At 41.8% G+C, this 26,283-nt stretch overlaps 1 protein-coding gene across 6 annotated transcripts in view; it reads left to right on the top strand.

The window, feature by feature from the left end:
- CYRIB (CYFIP related Rac1 interactor B) overlaps positions 1–26,283 on the top strand; it is a 99,916-nt gene that overhangs the window by 33,694 nt on the left and 39,939 nt on the right. For 4 of the 6 annotated variants that reach the window (XM_065831433.2, XM_071803793.1, XM_065831435.2 and 1 more), the window contains exon 2: positions 23,861–23,939. The exons of the other annotated variants lie outside the window; for them this stretch is intronic. The gene's annotated coding sequence lies outside the window, so the exon portion shown is untranslated. The remainder of the gene's footprint in view (positions 1–23,860; positions 23,940–26,283) is intronic. 6 annotated transcript variants of the gene reach the window in all.

Genomic DNA, 26,283 nt, shown 5'->3' on the forward strand with positions numbered 1-26,283 from the left:
GAGGCTGGAACTGCCTGAAAAGGAAATGGTTTGAATTTTGCCTTTGAACTTTCTGTTTTTTCTTTTTTCCTCCCCCTCCCACCCTTCCTCCTGACTGAGCAGGTTGAGGAATCCTGGAAGCGCATTTCTTAGGGTCTGTTTTTCAGCTCTGAATGTAGGGCCAGTTGGACTAGAAGTCCAGACAAGTTTTGTGTGAACCGTGCTTTGGAATTGGGGATGGCTCCTTGAACAGGACAAGTCTTTTTTTTCCTTTTACACTGTGGTTCTCAGAGTTTCCCAGTACTTGTAATTGGGACAGGCTGTAGTAGTCTGGTTTTCTGACAAATACTCCTTTTGGGTCTGAGTAAACCTTGCAGTACAGAAGCAACCCTTTATTCTTTGTGAAGAGCCATGAGCACAACTCTTATCCTTTCCAAAATAGTGCTTCCAGAAAAAGAGCATAAAATTCTCACTTATGCAGTGGAACTGATCTTCAGGGTAAATACCTAAAGGTTTTCTAGTATCATTTGAGCAGTAGTAGTAAATTCAGCATGTGTTTTTTCGTTAACTGGGTTGAGTAGTGTTTATCATAGGCTGCAGATAATACCTGTTGAATGACACAACTCTGTCAGTGTCTGTTATCCTATGAAACTTTATAATGGCATATATTTCTTAGTTCATATGGGAATAATTCTGAAAATCTGGATGGGCTTTTGTAGTTTGACTTGAAAAAGTTTGGGAAAGGTCTTCTGCTTTTCTTAGGTGGATGTCGTCTATCCAGCTCTCCACCCCTCCCATCTGTCTTGTAGATTAATTATGAAAAGAAAAGATTTTGGGGAAGTTTGTCTCTGACACAGTAACCGTGTCCTCAGCCTGGAAAGTGGCAGTTAGTTCCTTCTTTGCTGTAGCACCTGCTCCAAATAGGTGACTCTGTGTACCTTGCAAAATGGCACTGATGTAATCTTTGAATAGAAATGGTGTGGTCATGATTTCTAAATATGCTGTGTTGTTGTTAAAATAGCTAGCTAGACTCCAAATTAATTATATTGGAAAGTATTTCTGAAAGCTACAGCCCCAGACCTGTCCCATGCTTAATGAGGCTTGCACCTTTTAGGTTTGACCTACATGTATTAGTTTTATCTACACCTGTGTTTATAGCAAACCACAGTACATATTGAGACTGAAACAGTATGTCAGGGCTTTTAGCTTCTCCAGAGCAGAAAGGATGGAAAAGTGTTGTCTATTTGCCTGGTAACAGGGGATCAGTTCTGTCTACTTGTCACATTTATAGGAAAACTATTACATTTGCATTTGTCTCGTTGCCCAGCATCTGACTCACTGGAAGGCATGGATGGTAATGCATGGTCTAATGTGTAATACATATAAACATGCTATTTAAAATATATCAATATAAAATATATATTTAAACACAATATCGAATAATACGTGGTATGTGAGTTGTTTGTTTCAAAACCTTACAGACGGAGTATTTAGTTGAAAGTTGCACTGACAAGACTGGCTGTACCAGCAGATCTGGGATTTTATTTCATTGTCTTGTTGACTGAGGTGCTCTAATCCCAGTTGTTTAATTGCTCTGATCGTGCAAATGTATAGGTGATTTAAAGAGGCCCATCCATTTTTCTGTGATGAAATGATCTGTAGTTATATGTTCCATAAATAGGAGTAGCTATATAAAGCTAGAATTTGCTTGTTTTAAGTAAAGTTTTGTTTTACCAGGCCTTGGTACTGGCTGAGCGCCACAAAACAGAGTTAGGGAGCTGGTCCGGATTTCAAACTAGTTTTAACCAGGGAACTTACCCGCATTAACTCAGTGCTGTTCATGTGGGTACAATAGAGGAAATAAGGCAAGAACTGCTGCTTCTGCTGACAGTCACAGCTTAAAATATAATAGGATAAAAGCTTTTATTTGAAGTGCTAGAGAGATTGAAGGAAACAAATGCAGATCTTAATTTTATACATTGTCCTTAAAGGCAGTTTAACCTTCTGCTTTCTCCCGTATGTGAGGGATTGTTTATGTGTTGTGTTGGGGTTTTTTGTGTGGTTTATTGTTTTATGGTTTTGTTTGGCTTAATACATTAATTGCAAGGACTTGGTTAGCATTGATGACGAGTGAATTAGTGCAAAGGCCTTTCATTTATCTCTGAAATTCTTTGACGAAGTTGTCTGGCTGTGAAGAGCACCAGATTTGCTTGTAACAGGAAAAAAAAGAGGTGTGCAGTTCTCTTGTCTGTGTCACTGCATAAAATGAGCCAAAGAATTGAACAGTGGCCTGTGTCAGTGCTGTACGTTCTCTTGTATGTGAGGCTTCCCGATTAAAGACCTTTTCTTTTTCCTTTAGCGTGGTTTGTTAGCTTTCTGAAAGGAAACCTAAGGATGTGACTCAACCTTGCAGAAGGAAGGAAACATGAAATATAGGCAGTTCTCCTGTTTGGAACTTAACAGCAAACCTTTGCAGTGGGCTCAGTATTATTGCTAAATAAACACAAAACCACTGTACTGGAAAGTAGGGACAACATAGCCATGGGTGTGTTCGTGGCTTTGTGAAAAAGACACTGCAGTTAGTGACATCTTGCATGTAAAGAAAAAAAGCAACCTACCCCTTAATTTAAATAATTTTGATCCAAAGGAGTGTCAAGTCCTGTTCTTGCTTCCCCCCTTTCTTATGATGTGGGAACAAAATCCTTTGTATCCTGGTTGGTATGAGATGGGAGTTTGAGAGGGTGGATTCAGGTTTGCTGACACTGGTGTGCAAACAAGCAAGGTGTGGGCAGGATGACAACAATACTACTGGTTCTCCATTTTTATAAACACTTGAGTCATTTTGTCATTCATAAGTCTGAATATGATGATTCCTATCATCTGTTTATCACTAATGAATTTGTGTTCGATACAAATTTAGAAGTTGAAGTTGTAAACATCAATATTAAACTTCATGTTTTATGACAGACTTTTTTTTGTCTAAAAGTAGTGTGCTAGCTAAGGAATGGAAGATTCAGCAGCCAAACAGTTCTGTCTTTTATTACGTTCTTCATCATAAAACATAGAACAACAACAAACCCAAACAAACCACTAAAGCCATTGCCCACCCTGCAAGTCACAACTGGTAGTCCCCAAAGCAAAGCGTTAAAGAAAAAATATGAAGCTTCCAGAAAATAACCTTACTCTAATAAAAGCTGAAGAATTAAGAACGAATAAACAAAACCACACCATTCTATCATTGCCTTTTTCTGCTTGTTTGCAGAAACTTGATCTGCATGGATTTCAGAAAATGGTTGACCTAGTTTCTTGGCTGGTAAATTACTATATGGGCCTACTTTCTGTAAAATCTGGTCATAGACAAAACTAATGTTTAAGGTGATTGAATATCTTAGAATGTAAATATAGGATACTGACTTAAACGTCTTAGGCCTAGAGTCTCTTGCTCTGCAAGTCCAAATTTTGTGACAGAGTTAAGCTTCAGTTAGAGTCTTTTTTGCTGCTTTGTACAGCGGGAGAAACAAGTTAACCTGTGGAAGGGAATAGGAACAAGTTCTCCCTCCTTTTGTTGGTGTGAAGCTAATGTGCTAAGAAGGGGGGAGAGGAGGGCAGGAAGAATGTAGTTGCCAATTAGCAGCTACTGTAATTGTCAAACAGAGCTGCACTTAATGTTATTCAGTGTTAGACAGTCTTGTTTAGTATGGAATTGTACAATTCTGCTACTTATTGTTTGCTCACTTTTCTGAGCTATATCGTTTTTCTTCCCTTTATGAAAATACTATAAAAACTGAATTATTGATACTGGTCTGCACGAAATGAAACTTGATAGCTTTTGCTGCTTGTAAGTAGGATTTTTCTGCTAAGAAGTGTAGTTCAGACTGGTGGTTTTTTTTAGTTATTGTGATTCCTGTTTGTATTAAAATATTGTGTAAACTGTAGCTATTTTTGTGGCTTCACTTTTTCTGAAGTTAATAGCATTCTATAAACTACATACATAAGCTATGTGGAAAAACAAGAGCAAAAGTGTCATGAAAGCTATTATACTATAACATGCTTCCCCCACACCCCCTGACTATACCACCACCTCCCACCTACCCCACCCCATGTCCCCTATTTCCATTTATCCCATCTGTGGGTTTAATCCCACCTTCCCACCTCGTAGTGCCCTGCGCTTGCTGGGTGTGTTTCCAAGATGCTTTTCTGTTCCGCGCCCCCCCACCCCACTCCGCTTTTCTAGCATGCCAGGGTGGGGTGGTAGCAGGTTCATCCCTGCATCCCACCATGGCTCCTGGGGCCCCATCCCAATGGTGCTGAATTGCTGAAGGCTCAGAATGTCATTGGAGGTCTCAGGGACATTGTAGTTGGAGGTGAGCAGCTGTGTGGGCAGGGAGAGCAAGCTAACGTGGTTGGAGATGGCTCTGCCAGTGCCACCACGGTCCCCGGGCATGGGGATGCTGCTGAGACTGTCCTGGGTGATGAAGGAGCAATCCCATAGCATCTGCTTCTGCAGTGGCTGGTTGTCCACTGGGCCCCCAACAGCTTGGGTGTGGGGGGCAGCACAGTGGCTGGGGATGGCGTTGCCTGGTGCTGCCCCTGTGGGGGTGGCCATGTCTTGAAGGCTGAACCTTGCAAAACATCCCTTCATGTCCTGGTAAACAGGAAAGCCCAGCAGCAGCACCAGTGTGGCGGGAGCTGCTGCTCCCGTCCGAAGACTGAAGGGTGTGTAGTGTTGTGGTTTGCCCTGGGGGATCCCAGGGGTTGTCCTGGCTGGGTGAGTCTTGGGCCCCCCAACAGCTTGGATGTGGGGAGGGGCAGCACAGTGGCTGAGGATGTTGTTGCCTTGTGGTGCCTCCCTGAGGGTGCCTCTGTTGTCAAGGCTCAACCTTGCGAGCTGCCTCTTCATGTCCTGGTACCCGTAAAAGTATGGTGGTAGCACCAACCTGGCTGGGGCCACTGCTCATCTCCAAAGTCTGAAAGTTGTGTTGTGGTTGGCTCTGGGGGATCCCAGGGGCCACCCAGGTTGGAGGGTTCCCGGGTCCCCACAGGGCAGCACGTGGCAGATATGCGGCATGATGGCCAAGTGTGGTGGTGGCTTGTGGAGGCGGGTTGGTGGTCATCCATGGGGTGCAGAAAAGCGGTGCCAAAGAGACAGCCACAGGGAGCCATCTGTAGATCTGCATGGGTGAGTGAGAGCTGTGCTGAACCAGGGGGACTCTCCAAGGTCACCTGCTGAGCCAGCCCTGACTCTTGGTCACCCCTGGCTCTGCATCATGCATGTGGGGAGCTTGTGGCTGGGGTATTCCCTGTGGGGTGACCTGCAGGATGGGGTTGCAGATCAGGGAGGAGGAGTATGGCCTATAGGAGGTGAAACAGGAGGTGTGTCCCCAGGTATTCGGGAAATTCTCTGTAAAATGTGTTTACTGGGCACGCATCACCCAGGCAAGGGCAGGGATGCTCGCACAGGATTGCTGAAGCCCTGTGCTAAAAATGCTGGGAGGATGCAGGTGCTGGGGATGCTGATGGTGCCAAAGCAGAGGGGATGCCATACCTGCTGTGGGTGTCTGGGGTACCACCGCTGCTGGGGGTGCGCAGGCTGTGGGGAAGCACCGCTCCTGCGTGCGCAGTCTGTAAAGGTTTACTGAGCCTGAGAGAGGAGCAGTAGCTGGTAGCCACCCCTGCTCTTGCCCCCAAGAATATCCCCAGGCTACAGGGATCGGGTTGGTCCCTACGTCTGGGGACAAAAGGATGAAGCATCAGGAGGGACCAGTGGCTGCACAGTGGGAGCTGCACTTCTGGTGGTCTCGTGATCCCTTCTGTCTCTTGGTTGCCAAGGACTCTCTCGGGTTGCCAGCTCTGGCCTTCTGTTTGAGGGTTGCCTGGGAGGGAATGTTGGGGATGGGGCGGAACATGGGGAGCCCCAAGAGCCTCCCCACTTCTTCGCAGGGAGGGAAAGGGCTAAGCGGGGAGGCTGGGGTGCCCCTGCCTCTACAGGCAGTTATGGGTGTTGTGATTGCAGATGCCTTTGGCTGGAAGCTGTGGTCATCTCCCAGAGTTAGGGTGTCATTGGTGTTAGTGAGACTTGGTGGAAAAAGCCCCACGACTGGAGTGTTGGGCTGGGGGACTACAGGCTGTTCGGGGGGTAGGCAGGGCAGGTGAGGTGGAGGTGTCACACTATACATAAGGTAGAGGTTTGATTATATAGTTAGTGTGGGTGCAGTTGAGAGCCGCTGGTGAGGATTACGGGGATGGAAAACAAAGGAGGTGACATAGTGGGTGTCTATTAATGATTGCTCAGCCAGGATGTAAGCACCAAGGAGTTACTTTATGTCAATTAGTAGAAATCTCTGGATCGGTAGTCCTTGTCCTTATGGGAGATTTCAACTTGCCAGGCATCAGGTGGCATTACCATACTGGTGTGACAAACAGGTCAGGGAAATTCTTGAAGTTTGTCGAAGATAACTTCCTGTCACAAGTACTCAAGTGAACCAATGAGGAAGGATGCCCTCCTAGGCTTGCTATAATAGAATCACAAAATGGTTTGAGTTGGAAGGGGCCTTTAAAGCAACTAGATGAATGTGATCTGGTGGAAGATGTCTCTGTTCTTTGCAGGGAGGTTGGACTAGATGACCTTTAAAGGTCCCTTGCAACCCAAACTATTCTACAATTCTAGGTTTCTTGGCCAGTATTTTACAGCCTTCATCATAAAAAATTTCTTCCTTATGTCTGGCCTGAATCTCCCCTCCTTAAGTTTAAAACCGTCACACCTTGTCCTATCACAACAGGCCTTGCTAAGAAGTCTGTCGCCATCTTTCTTATAGGACCACTTAAGTGCTGAATGGCCACAGTAAGGTCTCCCCAAAGCCTTCTCCAGACTGAACAACCCCAATTCACTCAGCCTATCCTCACAGCAGAGCTGTTCCAGCCCTCTTGTTATCCTTGTGGCCTCCTCTGGATCCTCTCCAACAGGTCCATGTTTTTCCTGTACTAAGGGCTCCAGAGCTGGATGCAGGACTCCAGGTGGGGTCTTGCCAGAGCAGAGGGACAGAATCACCTCCCTCGACCTGCTGGCCATGCTGCTTTGAAGGCAGCCCAGGACACTGTTGTTCTGGGCTGCAAGTGTGCACTGCTGGCTCATGTCCAGCTTTTCATCCACCAGTACCCCAAGTCCTTCTCAGCAGGGCTGCTCTTAATCCCAAGCCAGGTGTAGGACCTTGCACTTGGCCTTGTTGAACCTCTAAAAGGTTCACATAGGTCCCCTGCTTGAGATTGTCCAGGTCCTTCTGGATGGCATCCCATCTCTCAGGGGTGTCAACCACACCACTCGGCTTGGTGTTGTGTGCAAACTTGCTGAGGGTGCACCCGATCCCAGTGTCATTGATGAGAACATTAAACAGTACTGGTCCCAACACAGACCCCTGAGGGACACTGCTTGTCACCAATCTCTACCCAGATGTTGAGCCATTGACCACTACTCTCTGGATGTGACAATCCAGCCAATTCCTTACCCACCAAACAGTTTAGACATCAATTCTCTCCAATTCAGAGAGAAGGATATTGGGGGAGACCATGGAGTCCTTCTCCCTTCACAAATGTAACATGATTCTCAGCAGTCAGTGGTGGGTGGGGTAAACCTGTTTCTAGATGTTTCTCTCATCTGGTGATTTGCACTGGCTTTGTGTTATACATTCATGGTCTGAACTGCGTGTTTCCATCATGTTCTGTTAAGGATATGTAGTTCATCAGAACTGGAAGAACAACTTAAAACAGTGTGGTACAGCTTAATTTTTGGACTTGTTTTAATCACTTACGTGGCTTTTAGCCTCCTTTAGCATCGGTAAAGGAGGAGCAGTTTCACAAAGTCACGGTCGAACATGCTCAAACAGCAAAATTGAAAAGAACTTTTTTGCTCTCCAAAATCTCTGAACAGTTTGTCCTAATCTGAAGGTCGTCAGAAGGCAGTCAATAACATACTGTTGAGGAAAGCTAGAGTTTCTCCCTCAGATAATAATTATGCTTTTTATTTTCTTGTGACACTATGCTGCTAGTGCAAATAGCCAGGGAAACTCTTACCTAGTGCTGGCAGTTAGTGGAATATACTAAAGATTTTGCTGATGTACATTTCATGTTAAACATAAGCCCTACCAAGAAGTTAAACAGCACATTATTTCAGGTTCAGATCTTTTTCAATATAATGTTGCATTTCTGATCCTTGCAGAAATGTATTGCAAATGTGACTTATCTCTGCCCTGTGGTCATTATTTAAGACCTTGTTTTACTAACCTGTTGTCTTGAACCAAACCTGGGATAAGCACTAGGCTCCCCAGATAGTTCTGACAACTGTTTTGTTGGAAGATAATTGGGAGGCTTATCTTTGTAGTGGCTTCATACTTGCAAAGAAACCCAAAACAAACCTTAAACTGTATCTGTGTAAAACTGACTTAAATTGTGTATCTAACTGAAACAGTAATTTAGCTGAAGTAGTATTAACGACTCTTTTTACAACTTAAAATAATTTTTGTTGCAGAGTAGCAGCTTTTGTGCGTGTGTGTAAAGAGGATCAGGAAATGATTGCAGTTCCAACTGATTATTGTGCTGGCTACTGTTAAGATAACTGGCATAGGGCTATGGTGGTGTCTGGGGAAATGAATAAGATTTTACTTCTTCCAGCAAATTCTTTTTGCTGTTGTCTTCTGTTGTACACTGACAAACTATTTATTTTTATTTTAAATCTCAGTATTCATTAAGCACGATTTGATTAGATTTGACTTTAGATGGCTGCATTTAAAACTGTCTCATGAGAGTGGACAGTATTTTTCTTCTCATGATACACCTGGAAACTATGTTAGGTAGAAGAACTGGGCTTGGCTGTGCGAAAGATAGGCTGGAAGGTTTAAAACACAAACCTCACTGTTGATAAGTCTTTTGTCTGTAAACTAAGATTATAATACAGCCTCACTGCATTAAGTGTGGTGTTCACGGTGGCACAACTGAGTTTTCTGGGCAACTCTTGAGTACTTGACAATCTCGGTGTTATTGCAGTCTTTAAAGCTTAAGGCAAATGGCAGAGAAGTCTTTGTTTAGTCTTAGGAGTTGGGAGGAATTGTGTTGAATAAGCTTGCAAAGTAAAACTAAAATCTGTTTGAGTATGTAACAGTAATATATTGACCGACTGTCATGCATTTTGAGTTGAGGGCTGTGCATTCTTCGGATTGGAATTACTCTGAAGCGTATAGTGATTTGTATGAGTTCTAAAACCTTAGGAATAAAAGAAGGTTGATGAAAAGTCAGAGTGGTGACTCTTACCTCCAACAAGAAAGATGAGATTGTTTGTAATGGAAGATGGAAGAAAGCTGTAAGTGTATACTAGAAGTGTGCTTGACAGGAAGGACTCCTCTGTGGCAACACAGGGTTGATGAAAGTTTGACAAAGCCAGACTGCTGCCTAACCCGTAACTACAGCTGCTTTATTGAAACCAGTTACAGTTCTTTTCTCATCTGTAGTGTGGCTCTGTGTTCCTGCCATGACAGCCTTCCTCCCCTCCAATTTTTTATTTATTATTTAAAATTTTATTTTTAATTCCTGCCTTTTCTTGCAGCTAACTTCTTTTGCGCTTTACAACAATAAAAGATGTATCTTCCTGTCTCCCCCAGGAGATAATGGGGACAGGTGATAAAGTGGTTAATATTACCTCCTGCCACTACCTCTGTCTAGTAGCTCCTTCTCAGCTTAAATAAACTTGCAGCAGTTCTTGACAATGTTTATAGTTCATGATGTCCATTTTCAGTTTCAGGTTTTTAAGTCTGTGTATCTCAAGGCTTTTCTTCTGTCGATATCCAGTTTGTAAAGCAGTGGCAGTAATTCTTACTAATCCAACTGTGATAAACTGTCGTCACTGACAAGTGACTTATGGGGAACCTCAAAGGGTTATGTCTGTAACTGTCTTATGAAATTCCAGCATCCTTCCTGCTTTTGGATGGATTTTAAGGTCAAAAAAAAAAAAGCTGGTCATTCAGGCCAACTGATCTTCCTGTTGTGGGGAGGAGAAACAGGCATTATCAGGTCTGATAACAGAACAGATCTTTAAGCTAGGAACCACTTACTGTCTTGCAAATACCTTTTAAAAAATGTCCCTCCATCCAAGTTGTGAAGGCAAATGCTTTAAGCAAAAGTTTGGAGATAATGCTGCGATCTTTGTCACAAGTGATGGCTACTGTCAGTGTGCATTCAGAAGTAACATGGGACTGACTGCCTTGATGCCAGCTTTTGAATTATGTGCCTTTGTACCAGTTTTATTTAATATTTATTTAATATTTGTTTTGTATGTACTTTAGGATATAATTGGAGACTCCACTCGCAAGGAGATATTTCATTCGCCCTTTGCACATGATTTTTCATATCGATACAAGATTGCTTTTACATTTTGTATGCTCTCTCAACATAGAAAGAACCCAGGAATGACGTCTTGATTTTTATCTCCTTTCTGCTGTGGAAAGGAACAAACTGCCATGACTTCTCTGCCAATAAAGAATACTTTTCTGCATTTCTTTGAGTATAGCTGTATAGAGACAGCGTAAGTGATGTTTTAAAACCAGAAGAACATTATTCTTGGCTGACAGAGCAGATATCGCATCTTGCTTAACTTCCCCTTTTAGTCAAGTAACAGTGGTAAGCTGAAAGCATGCCTGCACTTAACCTCAATACAACGCAGCTGTATACATTAATGTTTTGAATAGTTCTGAGTTAAGAGATTTATAAGAACAAGACTGGCAGCTGTAGATACTTCTTCATTCTCCCTGGCATCTCTGGTAAGTTCAAAGTTGACCTCGTATTTGAATAATTTGCTCATGAAATTTTGGACAAGGACTTTGTTCCATATGCAGAGATTTCTCCCAGAACTGTATTATTTTGGCCTGGTCTCTTTTCTGCAAATGATTGGAGGACAAGGGTTTTTTTTGTCTTTCCTAACTACACCGAGCATCTGGGACTGCTTGCTCTCTGCCTTCAGAAATGGAATTAAAAAATATATATTATGATGTGGGCAGGTTTTGGTTTCTCTAACTTACAATAACATCTATTTTAGTCTCTGAGTATCTATTTTGTAAATAGGGAAAAGTAGACTTGGCTAGAATTTTTGAAAGCAGAAATGAAGTCTTAAAGTTCAGTCGCTTTGGAAGTGCTTATTTTTCCTTAAAATATCCAGTTAGGCATTTTTAAAGAGCAAACAGTCCAGGAATAAACTTCTATTCTTCAACACAGGGCTACAGGCTAAGGAAAAGGCTGAAAGCTACGAATTTGCATTCTGGGATTGGTGCTTAAAGTAGTGACTTTGAACTATGTTGCAACACTTTTGAGTGCTTTACTGATTTGAATATTTCTGATAACAGTGCTTGTACATCAGAGAAGCCTGTTGGGAGTAAGTGTGCAGCTTGATGGCAGATGAAATCCACTACTGACAGATTCAAGTATCACGAACAGTGACACAAACAATGTAACTTAATAAAACCATTGTTAGTTAAACTTTCAGGGCGTTTTATTGTTAAAGCTTCTGGAGAGCTCTGATTTTTGATGAAGTGCAGTGATAAATTAAGATTAAAACTCTAAACTATTATGATGTTCTCTTGTAGAACATGTTTCTGACTGTCAACTTGTGAAAGGTTCTGATGTGGCGGAGCAAAATTTAGATTAATTTCTGTGTAGAGAGAGTGAGTTGTTTAGGGTTCTTTGCTTCGCTCTTTTTCCATTGGAAATATCTAAAATTATGTAAGATGTGAAATGCATAACCTATATTAAATCATTTTATTCACTTGCTAGGACACATGGCTTATGACAAAGTAGAAAGAGCTGCAATTGAAAGGAGGTTGAGAGTCACTGCCCTTAAGTAGTGTAGCTTTTATTGGCTGGTAGAAAGGTTATAACTATGTTTTCTGAAATAAATCTGTTTCAGTGCTTTTTGGAACAGTGATCCTTGACATCAGTGAGTGCTCAAGCAGCTATTTCCTACTATGGGCAGCCTGCTCAATGGCAGAAACCAAATGTCTGTAAAATGCTGTTTGATAATTTCTTATGATAATCAAAATTTTGTTAGTGTATGTACAGGGGTTTATGGTAATGAAGAAATTACTTCCTTATAGTTAAATTTCCTGCTGTGCGTTGCTGTCGCAGTGCTGTGTATGTGTGCAACAGCCGTGAATGAGGCATGAGAAACTGCCTTGCAAATAAGGGCTTTCCTACAACTACCATGAATTAGTTCTTGTCAGTGTCCTTCATGTTCGGTGCTGTTTTCCAGTATCACCAGGATGTTGACACCATCTATGGAAAGTTGTGTATGCCTAAAGCTATGGATTTTGAAGCCACTTCTTATAGGAATGGTACCCCTTATTTGCAGGTTTCAAAACTGGCAAAGGAAGTACAACTACTAATGCCTCTACTATCTATTAAAAATGTGTCATGGAACACAGACTGGGGGAGGTACCACCTTTCTGAACTAGCCTTGTTTCCCTACCTAGCTTCTTAAGAAAAATATTTTTCCACGGTTTCGTGAGCTGCTCAGTTAATTCTCTGTTCCTGTACGTGTGCTCAGTTGTGTCATAAACATGGTGTTCGTGATCTTGGAGAATACTCTGGCTGACCAACAAACCAAGAAGCTAGTTGTACTTTTCCGGGGGCAGTTTAATCTTCAGACTCTTGGTGTATAAGGTAAGGTAGAAGTTGTGAATCTTTCTACTGATTTGAGTTGAGCTCTGCGTTGTCATCAAGACCACAAACTTATCTTTGAATCATAAGGCTTCCCCATGAGAGACGTTTTTTCTATACATTTTATTTTAATACACCTAGTAGAATGTAAATTGTACTCTTACACTCATTATTCATCTTAAAAAGTTGTTGTAATTTAAGTTGTGTTCTTTTTTAACAAGTACATTCTAACTAGAGGATGTCTTATGATGCTCTGCTGTAATAATCCAACGAGAACCGATGTTACAGTTCATTGACCTGAATGAAACTGGTTTTGTTTTTCTCAAGCATGTTTAACATGTGCATCTTTTCCTTTTTTTAATTATGTTTATTTGCAATTTCCGTGGAAGGTTAACTTGATCAGCAGTTTGGAACACCTGCATAATGTTTTTTTGATTCAAAATAGTTTTAATAAAAGATTTTATGGGTAGAACTATAATCCATTTATTGAAGTGCGGTAACTGTTTGTTACGTCCAGAATTAGACTGGAGTGTCTCAAATGATTCGTTAACTTCTTGCTATCTGAAAACTTAAGCTTCTTGAGCCTTACAACAGTAAAACAATAGATTTCATTATTTTTCAGGTTGACACACGAGAGTTTAACATCAATATATTTGCTAGGTAGAAATGCAGTATCTGATTTTTGGAGTCTGTACTGCTTCAGTAACTTCTGTTCACAATGTGGAGTAGTGCAGATATTTCAGAGGTGTTCTGCATGTGTGCTTCACCCAGTGCATCCTTTATTGACCTTTAGGGTCAATAAACAGCCTCTTCTGTGCTTATCCCCTTCAAGATTCAGCCAGTGCAACCAACTCTTGCTCTAGCAGAATTCAAAGGCTGCACACCTGGCTGAAGTGCTGCTGTGCTTTGCTTCATTACAGATGAGAAACTGAGGTACAGCAGTGTTAATTACCTGAAGGCAAATAGGAAGTCCATAGCTAAAAACTGGGGTCACATGTGTGTTTCTTTAGTTACTGCAACATTAGACGGAGTATATGTAGTTGAATAACTCCTAATAAAACTTGTTTACAAGATAGGAGCAAGGTTAGTAATTCCTTGTGAAACTTCTTTAGCTCCTCCACAGTGACACATTGACTTAAAGTATATCCGAGTAAAAACCTTTCATTCTTTCAGGTCTGGCAGAACTCGGCCATGTTGTGTGGTGTTTTTTCTTCTATTTTTGCTGATATTTGTATTCTTAAGCAAAAAACTGAATTTCCACAAAAAAAAGGGCGATGGAGGCCCAGAAGGCCAACATCCATTTCTAGATTTGGGTGATAAGACATTGAATACATTAATATTTGTCTTGTTATTAAATCTTTGAAAGCCAACTTAGGTTTTATTGAAAGGCAAGCTACCGAAGGCCACTTGATCAGCCAAAGGTGTTTTGCATTGCTCTTATGAAGTTGGCTTGCCTGATTTAGTATGCTTTCTGTGATGCTCATGACAGCACTGGAAGGCAATTTTCTGGTTTAGCCACAGTGACAAGCATATCTTTATTAATGAGATTTATCATTACGTAAGTCTTTCTGCTTCCTCTGGCTTATTTTTGTCATATTCCAGTGTTCAGAGATTGCTGGCAAATGTCTACTATGTTGGAAAGTTCCTACTATAGGAGGTTTTGCTATAAGAACACTCATAAATCATCTAGTTCTTTGGCAGTGTCTTTGCCACATGAGATGTCCCTGATAAATTGCATAAGTTCATGAGTGGCAATGCAATTAATTCCATAGTAGGTAATGTTTGTTCTAACCCGTGATGAGCCTCAAACTAAACCCTGTCTCTCCCAAAAGTTAGACCTTCACTCATTCTGAGACTCCTTATGACAGAGATGATGCAGAAGTTTTCAGTAGATGCGCTGAGTGAATTTGAGGCCAAGAAGGTTTTAATCAGTCCTGTTATAGCTTCTATAGGTTATTTAGCCTCTCTGAGTGCTCTTAATTGTGTATGTGTGTGTAGCCTTTTCCTGTCGTCAGCCAGACACATATGTGATGTACAGCTAATCTGTGCATCTGCACCAAATCCAGCACTCCCTGTGGGCACTGAATCATAGTCCTCAAACAGATGAGTACTACAGCACCACATGATGGAACCAGGTCCTTCTTCGAAGGCACGTGTCCATGCTGCGCGTGCACACACTCTATTTACACCTCTTGCCAAGCCGGAGCTTGCACTGTACTTCCGTTACACAATCCATATCACACCTTTGCAGATACTGCGTTTCTGGAGAACTCAGGAGTCCCTGCCTTTCATTTTGCTGAACATAAACCTTATATGCTCTGGTTGCCCGATGCGGTAAGGGCACTGTGGATTTCTCGTTGAAGGAGCAGCCTCAAGCACGTTCCACCTGTAGAGCGACTCCCTTGTCACGTGGTTTGAAAACACTTTGCGAACGGAGTCATTAATCTAGATTTGGAAATTGTAGAAGCCAGGCACCTTAATTTCAAGTCTGGTTACACTTATTAGTGCCATTTATCCCTGTTACTCTACTATTCTTGAAATTTGTGGTCCTAGGACTTTGTCTGAGTGCCTGAAGGTATGTCCAGTGCTTGTACTAATGGTGCTCTTGTTGCGTGTCCTTGCATCTTCTTGCAAACTTAATGGTAAGTGGATGAAGGGAATCTGCTACGGCTGCATGTCTGGTGTTGGAGTTTTACTTACGTACAGCAACTTTGTGTCTACCGAAATTATGATAAGCGTGATTCTATGATGTGAATTTTCTGTTATTATCTGAATTTTATGTCATACAGTGCTTTTGCTTCATGTGTATATTTTGAGTTTTTATGGCTGCATTTCTTCATGAAAAAAGGTATTTCAGAATCTGTTAGCCTTCAAGTAAGTCTTTCTAGCTGTATAGTAGGAAAAAAGCTTTGCAGTGTGACAAATCTCTTAATAAAAGTAGGGGTTTTTTTCCTACCTCACTGCTGTTCCAGGGTGAAGTTTGATTTGAAAAGGATGAACTGACTCCCTTGTTGCATGTATGTAACTGTTTGAATGCTGGTGTTTGTTATTTCAGTTCAGCAGAAAAATGTAAGACTTGTTCTTAAATGGTTCCTTTGTTACTCCAAATGCAGGGTAATATAGAAAAATTGTTGTACTTCTATTTTGACTGAGGTTGTAAACAGGCACATTAAATGTAGGAGAAATGCTTCTGGAGATGATGGCATCTGCCAAGTACACTTTGAACAAAGACCTTGTGCGCTCTCAGTGCAGACCTAAATGGGAGGATGTGGGAGTGTAAGAGTGGCTTAAAGTTCATTAGATTTCCGGTGCAGAAACAGGAGTCCAGTTGCCTTTCATGTCTCTCTAGTGAGAAGCGGATGTAGAAGCCGAGGTAAGCTGCAGACAGCCTTCTGAGGGTGAGACTTCCTACGCGAGGTTTCAAACATGAGCTCTGCAGTATCTTTTTTTTTTTTTTAGGCAAATATTGGATTCTAAAAAGATCATTCAAACTGTTTAAGCTAAGAGCTTAAAGTATTTACACATCAGATAAAGTTAGCTGCTGTAAACATGGCTAAGAGCTGGAAGTAATGCCTGTGAACTAGTCTCTGTGAACTAGATAACAAGCTTGTGTAAATCCAGCTGATTAGGAAATAGGAAAAAAGTATATATTGACCAATTATCTAGATCCAGGGGTTCATTGCATCTCTCCTCCCCCAGCCTCCTCCTTCAGAGACTCTTTGGCATAATAACCTACTGATTGTAGCATAAAGGAAGCCTTAACTCTAATCTGTATTTGAGGACTCTTGAATTCAGCATCTACTTGTGAGCCAGGCTGATACCTCGCTCAGCTGAAGCTGGGACGCTTCATGAATAGAGGTTTAAGGGGTGGATTCGGCAAAGACTAAACACAGCAGAACCTGCTGAGAAGGAATTTTTATGGAGTGTGAAAGTCTTTGGGTTTATTCTTTGCTTACAATAGATCTTTGTCCGATGGAGATCTTAAAACTGTTCTTGGAGAGTTTGGATATGCACCTTCTGTGTTCTTGTTAACAAGCCTTATGTTACTGAAGAGTTGACATAGATCGCTTGTACCTTTAACTGCTAAAGCAGGCTCTTCAAAAGCAGTCCTGCTGGTCTGCTGACTGTGGTCACACAGGGACCTTCTTTCCCTTTCTTTCATTGTGCCTCTTTAATTTTTTTCATTGTGCTTCTCTAGAGAGTAGAAATTTAGGACTGGTCTGATGTTAATTCCTGCTTTCTACAGTGTAATTAAAATCTTTGGTCAGGTGTTGGGTATCCAAGGAGCAGCCATATATTTGAAGAGATATGTAGCATCTGTACTTCAGAGTGAAGAAACCTTCCAAGTTGTGCCTGTTTCTCTCTATGGATAAAAGTTTACAAGTCAAAGTATACACATCAATAACTTGCTCCTGACATCTGATTGCCAGAATTATTAGAGCTTTTGCAAGGATTGCACATTTCTCACCAACTTTTTGGAGGTTTTATGATCTAAACTTAATTGTCTTCCTCCTTTGTATTGTGTGAAGAACATGCTCACACCAGCAGTAGGAAAAGATTACTCCTGTTTCAGTCTCCTTGTAACTGTACGTACCTGCCTTTTGTACCCTGCTATGCAAACCTGTTCCATAACTGATCTGGAGGACATGTCACCTGTGTCCTGCCTCGTCATCTCCGAGCTGAATCATTCAAAGACTTTAGTCGATCTGTAAGGAGTAGCTCAATTTTAAAGTGGAACTGAAGAAAATTTGAGGTCCAGCCTCAAATATATTCTTGACTGCGTGTAGTCAGTCTGACTGACATCAGTGTATTCAAATGATTGTGTACAGTACAGTTGCACTTCCACGTTTGTCTTTGAAACAGAGGAATATGGTGATTGTATGGTTTAATGGAATAGGTGTTTAGCAGTTTTGTTTTTCTTTTTTACATAAGAGTTGCATTCTTCCTACTGCTGCATTTACAGTAAATGTAGGCACCCTAAGGTCCCTCCTGGACCTGCAGCACAGTCTATTCCCAATTGCAATTAATAAGTAATAAAATAAAGCTGGTAAGGGTAGTCATCTTCTAAGATTCAGTCCCTCTGTAATACTTAAAGTTGTTTTCAAAACCTTTATTTTTAAGGAAGGTGTTAAAGCCTGCAACACTACTGAGCTCAGAATATCCAGGCCGGTGTTTGAAAGCCGAGATATGGCACTGACAGGAGAAAAAGTGTTCACAGTTAGAAATCCTTTCTATGACTTTGGAGTAATTAACAGAGGAAAAGCTGGTCATGTTCTGTTTGGTAAATTATACTTGAATGACATGTGTTGTGTGGGACTGATAATGCTTTAAACCTGTGCCAGAGGTTTGCTGGGGGGACAAGGAAAGGTTATGTGTGAGTCTTTTTTATCTGTCTTTGCAACTCTTAATTAGCTCTACAATCTTGATTTACACACAAAATTAACTTCTAGTACATGAATACATTTTGATGCTTTCCAGCTCAAACGTATAAGGAAGGTCCTGTTAAAGTCCTGTAACTGTTGAATGAAGTACTAGTTTGATGTTGTAAAGGGTATTTCTTGGGGGCTCTGGTGTTACCTGGAAGGAGAGCTGAGCAGTATTCTCAAAGTAAATAGTTTTAACAATGCTATGACACATTACAAAGTTGTTATTAACTGTATGATGTATAGTTGGAGCTAAAGCTATTGAGTTTTAGTATTGTTATTTTGATCTTAAACACTCAGTTTCATTACTGTCCTGAAAATAAAGGTGTGATAACTTTTTCAACTGCATAGAAGTAAACTACTGGGGATTTTTTAATAGATCTCTGAGCACCATTTCCTCAAATCACAGGAGAACCTCCTCTTTCTGCTGAAAATTAAAGTTTTGGCAATAGGTGTTGGTGATGCAAAAAACAGTCTATTTTCGTGAGAGATAAAATATTCAAACAACTTTTGTCAGGGATCTTTGTGAATATTAGTATTTATAGGTTTCCCATTTTTGTAGGACACTGGATGTGTTGCTTGCTGCCTTACTCTGCACAGTAGCCCGTCAGCAGCTCTGCAGGGATTACTTTGACTGCTCAGTTTGTGTGCTGTCTTATGTCTCGCAACAGAGTTCTTTATAAGCTACCATAAGCCTTCTGACACTTAGTTATCTTTATGGGTATTTATGTGTGTGGTATTTTTTTTGGTCTACTCTGCTTTTCAGATATGTCTTAACCTGTTGATGGGCTGTTGTCACTGTTTGTTGTGATCTGTGTTGGGGAGGTTACGTCACCTCAAATCCCTGTTGCTGTCTCTCTGCACTCTCTATGTTTAGGGCTCAGCAAAGTCAAGCACAGGCAAAGATGATGTGTGAAACATGATTTTACATGCAGCTCATATCAGTACAACAGTGTTGGGTACACAAGCTAATGCCAGGTGGAGTTATTCCTAAATGTACTTTAGAAAAAGCTTTTTGTTTGAAACAGGCTGCGTATTAAGTTGTGAAATCTGTTTCTCTGGGCTTTTGAAGATGCTGCGTAAGTTACAAATCACAGAGGAAATGAAATGGCATCTTGGGGCACCCCAGATGGTCACCTTGGTAGTGTCCTTGGGACGTGAGTGTCTGCCTGCAGCACAGGTTATTGGGTTGGCTGTCGAGGGTTTGTACAAAATTTAGGGAAACGCTGCTTTGATCTCCATTTCCCTCTGCATCTCAGCCCTGAGTCATCCCTGTTACCTGCTTGTGAAGACTTACAGCCAGATCCAGCACAGGACTCCCCTGGGCTGTGAGTGGCAGCCTACCTTTAATGGTGGCAAAAGCTCAAAAATTACTTAAGATAATTTTAAGCCCCTACCTCAAAACTGCTATTTCTGGCAGTAAGTAGCTGTTTTGCCAGTGTTTCAGCAAGCTGTATTGCATTGAGTACTCTGAATCTTTCAGTAAAACATATTGACCCCTGTGTTTAGTGACTTTACCATTCTCTCCTGAGAACGCAACCACTAATAAACTTCTCAGAAATGTTCTTCCTTGTAGTTCCAATGAGTGCAAAACTTGCAGGCTTGGGAATGGTGATTGTGATTCTGCCTGTTGAAACACGTATGCCAGAGGAAAACAAACACTGCGCGATTCGCAGAAGAGGTTTTGCATCTGTATGTTTAATAGTTTTCTTGAGCATGAATTTTGTGTGGAGAACAAGATTTAATCAGGTGCTGTACTTCAGAGTTTAATTCTACCTTCCCCTTAAGTGACAAAACTAATGAAGTAAGGGATAGTTGCTTAAATGAAGAGGTGAAGTCTCTCCAATTTACCAGGAACAAGTAAGTTTATTGTCTGCTTCCTTCTTCTGAACTCATCCTACAAGGCTATGCCAACACAGTGTGTGGAGGGCAAGCAAGGATACCTTCTGAGAATGAGCTTACTCTGTTGTTCACCTGCTACTCACATTAGCCTCTCAAAGGAAGTGTTAATTTGCTCCACAAAGGTCTGCTGAAGTAAAGAAAATTAATTTTTGAACAAATATTGGCTGAAAACTAAGTTGGCCACTTAGCTTTTCTCAGCTGTGTTATTTAGGCTGTAGGTTATGGTTTGGGGATCTGTTTTTATTTTCTTTTTTAAAAAAAAGGAGCTGTCTTGACAGGTTTTTTTCAACTGAACCAGATTAATCTAGATCATGTATAAGGAGTTGTTTCCTTGAAAGCTTAGGAGATCTTCCAAAGGGACTGTGTGTCTGCAGGTTTCTGTGCTGTGTCAGCACACGGTCCTTCTGATGTCCCACGCTGCCTGGCTGCTCCTGGCCGGCACCACCGTGCAGCAGCTGCTCTCCTGTTCCTCCTGTCTCACCAGACTTCATTCTGTGCCCAGCACTGGCAGGTTACATAGTTCCTCTGCATATGGATGTTTCCATGATCCCTCCAGTCCATATTGCTGTTTTGCCACGTTGGCTTTTCCCAGGCAGAACTGCTGTGCAACTGTGCCTGCTGGCACTTGCTTCCCATGCTCACTTGGAGGCTGGTCTGTGGGCATGGGGTATTACTGGGGAGGAACAACAGCATGGGGGAGGCTGAGCAATCAGGAGGAGGGGGCAATGCAGAGCTGTGTGGGACTGGAAGGACAGGTGAGTCTCATGCAGGCTTAGATACTGCTCTTGGGAAGACAAAATCACAGAGTGGTTGTGGTTGGAAGGGACCTCTGGAGATCATCTGGTCCAACCCACCTGCTAAGGCAGGTTCACCAGAGCAGATTGCACAGGAATGTGTCCAGGTGGGTTTTGAATGTTTCCAGAGAAGGAGACTCCACAGCCTCTCTGGGCAGCCTGTTCCAGGCTCTGGCACCTTCAGAGTAAAGAGGTTTCTCCTCATGTTCAGATGGAACCTCCTGTGCTTCAGTCTGTGCCTGTTGCCCCACATCCTGTCATTGGGCACCACTGAAAAGAGTCTGGTCCATCCTCTTGACATCTACCCTTGAGATATTTATGAGCATTGATGAGATCCCCTCTCAGCTTCTCTTCTCCAGGCTGAACAGACCCAGCTCTCTGTCTCTCCTCAAAAGAAAGATGCTCCAGAGCCCTAAACATCTTTGTAGCTCTCTGCTGGATTCCCTCCAGTAATTCCTTGTTCTTCTAAAATGGGGAGCCCAAAACTGGACACAGTACTCCAGATGCGGCCTCACCGGGGGAGAGTAGAGGGGGAGGAACAGCCTCCCTCAGCCTGCTTGTCACACTCTTCCTAATGCACCCCAGGTACCACTGGCCTTCTGGGCCACAGGGCATACATATTGTTGACTCATGGTCAACATGCTGTCAACCAGAACTCCCAGATCCTTGTCTGCAGTGCTGCTTTCCAGCAGGTCTGCCCCTACCCTGTACTGGTGCCTGGGATTATTCCTCCCCAGGTGCAGGACCCTACACTTGCCCTTGTTAAACTTCACCAGGTTCTTCTCTGCCCAGCCCTCCGGTCTGTCCAGGTCTCACTGGATGTTAGCACAACCTTTGGTGTGTCAGCCCTTCCTCCCAGTTTGGTATCATCAGCAAAGTTGTGGAGGGTGCACTCAGTCTCTTCATCCAGGTCATTAATGAACAGGTTGAACAGGACTGGACCTGACACTGACCCCTGGGGGACTCCACTAACTACAGGCCTCCAACCAGACTCTGCATCATTGATCACAACAAGTGTGTAGCGGTGAGGAAGTTTAAACATTGAGATTTGGCAACATGATACATGAGAAGTGCAACACAAGTTTTCTGTTTAATGAAATGATCAATCGTCCTTGAAAAACATCCATTCTCTGGAACTGAATAGGAAGTGTTTCATACAGCGGTGTAGCGGGGCTGGAGGAAGTATCTTTGAGCGTGTTGGAGGAAATTGGAGATGTTGCATAAATGTTCACTCAACCAGGAGACCTTTCAAATCCCTTTGCCAGGCTGTGGACAGTGATGGTGCCGCTCTACTCAGCGACTTACTGAGCAGCATGTGAGTGTAAGACCGTACGGTTTCCTTTCAGAAGTCTTTGACTGAATTGTTAACTTTATACAGTTGCTTGGCAAAAGGCCTGTGAATGAAAGTGTCTGAAATAGGGTAGTGGAACAGTTGTTAAAGCCTATGCTTTAACAAAGTGAATAAGGTGACTTGATGTTGTTTAGATTTCATTTTCTTCGGGGGGAGGGCGGGGGGGGAGGCAAACAAAGAAAACTTGCCAGACACCTGCTTATCTTAGATGCTGCCTTGACACGAATTGGCAAAAGTTGTCCTTGACTCACATTACTCTTATTGTTTTTACTTTTGAGCTCTCTGCAGCTATTTGCTTTGGTGTAGCTGCAAATAGGATCCCTTGTGGTTTTTGTCAATTAAATTTTGCATAGTAACGCAGAGTCCTTGCCTTCTTCTCTCCTACCTGCGCTGTTCAGGTCACAAGGTTTTCTTTTGCAGAGATGGGGGAGGGAATGGGTGGTATATTTTGATGATAGTTTTCACTGTGACTGAAATAATTCCCAAGACCTGGTACTGCATAGCTCTTCCCTTTCCCTCCCTTCCCAAGCTAGGACAAATCAGTAATACCAATTTCACTGCAAAGCAGCATATTTTTTGTTAAATGCTTGTTAATTGGGATTATTTGATGTAAGAGAAGCTGCTGACAACTGATAAATACAAATTAATGCTGAATAATTTTTGCCTCTTCAGCTGAACCTGCAATGACATGACGAGGATTTTTATGCTAAAAACAGATGCATTGCAGAATGCGGTTGGCTTTGCTGTATAGGTAGAAAGAGAATTGTAGTAAAAAATGGGAAGATCACTCTTAAAAAGAAACCGTGAGATGTGATGTATTGACAGGGTGGATTCTGGTATCAGGAACAATACCTGAAGTAGGAGCAAGAGTGCTTCTACTGGAGACAGGTTGATGATAAATACTCAAGTATGTAAAATACAAGAAATCCCTGAAACAGAAGCAGCCTATAAAATCCCAAATGGAGGAGGCTTCTGAAGCTTTTACCACAACAGAAGGCTGCCAGTTTTGACCAGTTAATCATTCGGTTACTGTACTAAAAAAGGTAGAGTGTTTGCATAAACCTCCAAATGAACTTTAAAGAACCTTGGGATGTTTGCAGTGTATCTCAGTGCCGTGTTTCCATAAGAAATGCTGTCTGACTGTACAAATACTGATTTTCTAAACTTAGAGGCTTAGTTTTGAAGCAAGAAATCTTAAGCAGTCCTAGAGGAAATTTAGAAAGGTAAAAACTGCCATTGGCCAAATTTGTCTTTAACCGATAAATCAGGTTGTAGCCATGAAGCATTTTTTTCCTGTGCGCAATATATATGACACTGTAAATTAAACTTGAACCAAAACCTACTTTTTCTGCTGCAGCTACGTGTAACTTGGCTCAGTAATGCAGAGATGTAATGCTCTATTTTCTTGTGCTGTAACTATGTGTGACTTAACTCAGTGGTGGTGAGATGCAGTGCTCTATTTCTGATGCTTGTGATCATGGATAGCTAATTGCCTTCCTGAGTCACAGAAGAGTTTGTAACGATGCCTCTGCATTTGCCTGTGGTGTCGCATCCACAGAACCTCAAGTGGTTTTGAAATCGGTGTGTTTTATTTGCATTCCTAAAGAATTATGTAGGTTCCTTGGCACTGCAGGGTTAACTTGGATTTGCCCCTGGCACTGGGTTATGTAATTTAAATACCGTGTATTGTTTGTTTTAATGGTTTTCTTCTGTTTGTTCAGATCCTGAAGTCGAGCTGCTGCATTGGCAATCTGAGGAAGGGAGTTCTCTCATAAGACTGCAAGAAGATACTACCAACTGGTAAACACTTCCTTAGGTGTCTTTGCTTATAGAATGTTTCATTGTTTTCCATGTTTTGTAAGGCTAAGGAGTACGAAGTATTTTGATCTTTTGAAAGCACAAGTAGTTCATGCAATATTTTTTAATTAATTGTAGTTTATCAGACAAAAGGCTCAGTAGCAGTGAATAACTTGGGCATTTAACTTGGAATACAAAGTGATTAAGTTTCTGCTCTCACAGTAGGAGAGAAAAGACTAGCTTTTTTCTGTAGTGGGACATCAAATATTTTCTCTTTGCCTTTTCTACAGAGACTAATACAATGATACTAATACAACCTTTTATGATAGAAAGACAATTTGAAGTGTGACAGTGCAAACACTGAAATTTCAAATCTGATGCTTCAGAGCCTGGAGAAAGAGAAAAAAGGAAACCTCAAGGAAACCTAGTTTGGAATTTGAACATGGCTAAGATGCTAATTTGAGTGTCTAGGTGCTTTGGAAGATGCCATTAATGTGCTCATAATTATCATATGGGTGTTTGAGACATAATTTTCACTGAAAGTAATATGTGATAATAGAACTGAGGATGTATTGTAGTTCACGGGCATTTAAAGTCATCTGTAGGGTGCCTGTAGGTTCATAATGGTAGAAGGATCATCAGTGAAGGGCTATGACCACTTAGTAGCAGTTTACCAGCCCATAAGTTAAGACACTGAGCTACACCATGGCAAGGAAACATGAGAATTTAGGACCTCTAAATATGTCTTGACATAGCTAAATCACATTGATAGTAAGTAGCAGATTTGCAGCTCACTTTTCAAGTGCTTAATGTTGTAAATGAAGTAGTAGTCTCTCGTATAGGGGAAGACATCCACAGTGTTGTAAACTAAACAACTCTGTTCCTCTGTGATTATACTTTACTACATACCTTCTGTAAAGCTGGAATCCTGCCCTTCTGTTTACTGCTGCCATTTGAGCTGCAGAGCTGAGTGAACTTGTGTCAGGAGAGGGTTCTTAGCTGGGAACAGGCTGATGCAGCTGGACCCAAGGATAAACTGGAAAGAAGCAGCATCTTAACCAGTAAGGAAACATTAAGATTTCATGACCCAAATATTTACAGATGCTTTATTAATCTTCATATGCCAGTTAATTTGCCTAAATTTTTTAAGGAATCCAGTATAACTTTATGAAGTTGTGTTGTGTAGCTGTGGGTAATAACCAGTGTTCACAGGCAATATTGAAATACTTTGTTCTGTTACTCTGCCAAACCTAGATTGACAGGAAAGTTTTGAAGGTTTATAGTGGTCAATAATATGCATCTAGGAGAAATGACACAGTGAATACAATGTTTCGCTTTATATACAACTCTTTGTGGGTGATAATTTCAAAGCCTTTGTTTCCTGGCTCTGTAAAATTGCAGCTCCTGGTGGTAAAATGTGCATGAGACTCCTTCCCAAATACCCGCTTTCCAAATGCATGCCCCTCACTTTACAGGAGAAAGAACCACTGGCATGTAGTATGTCACAATTTGAGGTACTAAGCCACTGCTATTACCAACACAAGTTTTGAACCACATTGTGGTTCACATGTGGTAGTAATTTTTAGGTTAATCCTTTGGATTATTCTGATATTATTCTGATTATTATGTGGATAAATAATGTATGTCCATCACTAAATTTGAGTGCATAGCTTGCACTGTAGACAAAATCGAAAAGCTCATTAGCCTAACAGTGAGGGGTCCTCTGTCCACTTCCTTGTGTTGGCTTCTCTTCTCACCCCGTCCCTCTTTGAGAGAGTTTAACAGGATGGCCATGCTGCGTGAAACTAATTCTAGAAAGCAGATCTGTGTCTGCAACCATAGTAAAGAATTTGTCTTAATTCAGCATTTCCTTTAGAACCAAGCAGTGCTCTTCAGCTGAGGGGTAGCGCTGCACAAACTTGATTTCACGGTTTCCAGCACTACCTTTGATCTGGGAAGACATCAACCAAGAGCCTGTTGAGCCACATTTTAGACCTGACTCACGCCTTGGCTCAAGCCCCCAAATCTGGGAGTATGCTGAAAAGAGAATGCGACACGTGAACACAACATCCCTTGGGGCAGAGAGTGTCTGGGTCTTGCGAGAGTGCTGCCAAGACAGAAATATGAAACTAGCTGGGCCTTGGTGTGCAGGCTGTTGCAAATGGTTGTGTAGGACATGTGTGCCTGTTTTATGCAGGTGGTATTTCTTTTGGTTATGGTGTTTCAGCTGTCCATTATCACATATACTACAGGACATATAACATTTTAATGTTTGCCCTATTTTTCTTGTATTAAGTTTTCTTTTTCATTGTGTTAACTTACTTGTGTGGGATTATTTTTCCAGTAT

The sequence above is a fragment of the Patagioenas fasciata genome, chromosome 2 (assembly GCF_037038585.1).
Source record: "Patagioenas fasciata isolate bPatFas1 chromosome 2, bPatFas1.hap1, whole genome shotgun sequence".
NCBI classification, from domain to species: domain Eukaryota; kingdom Metazoa; phylum Chordata; class Aves; order Columbiformes; family Columbidae; genus Patagioenas; species Patagioenas fasciata.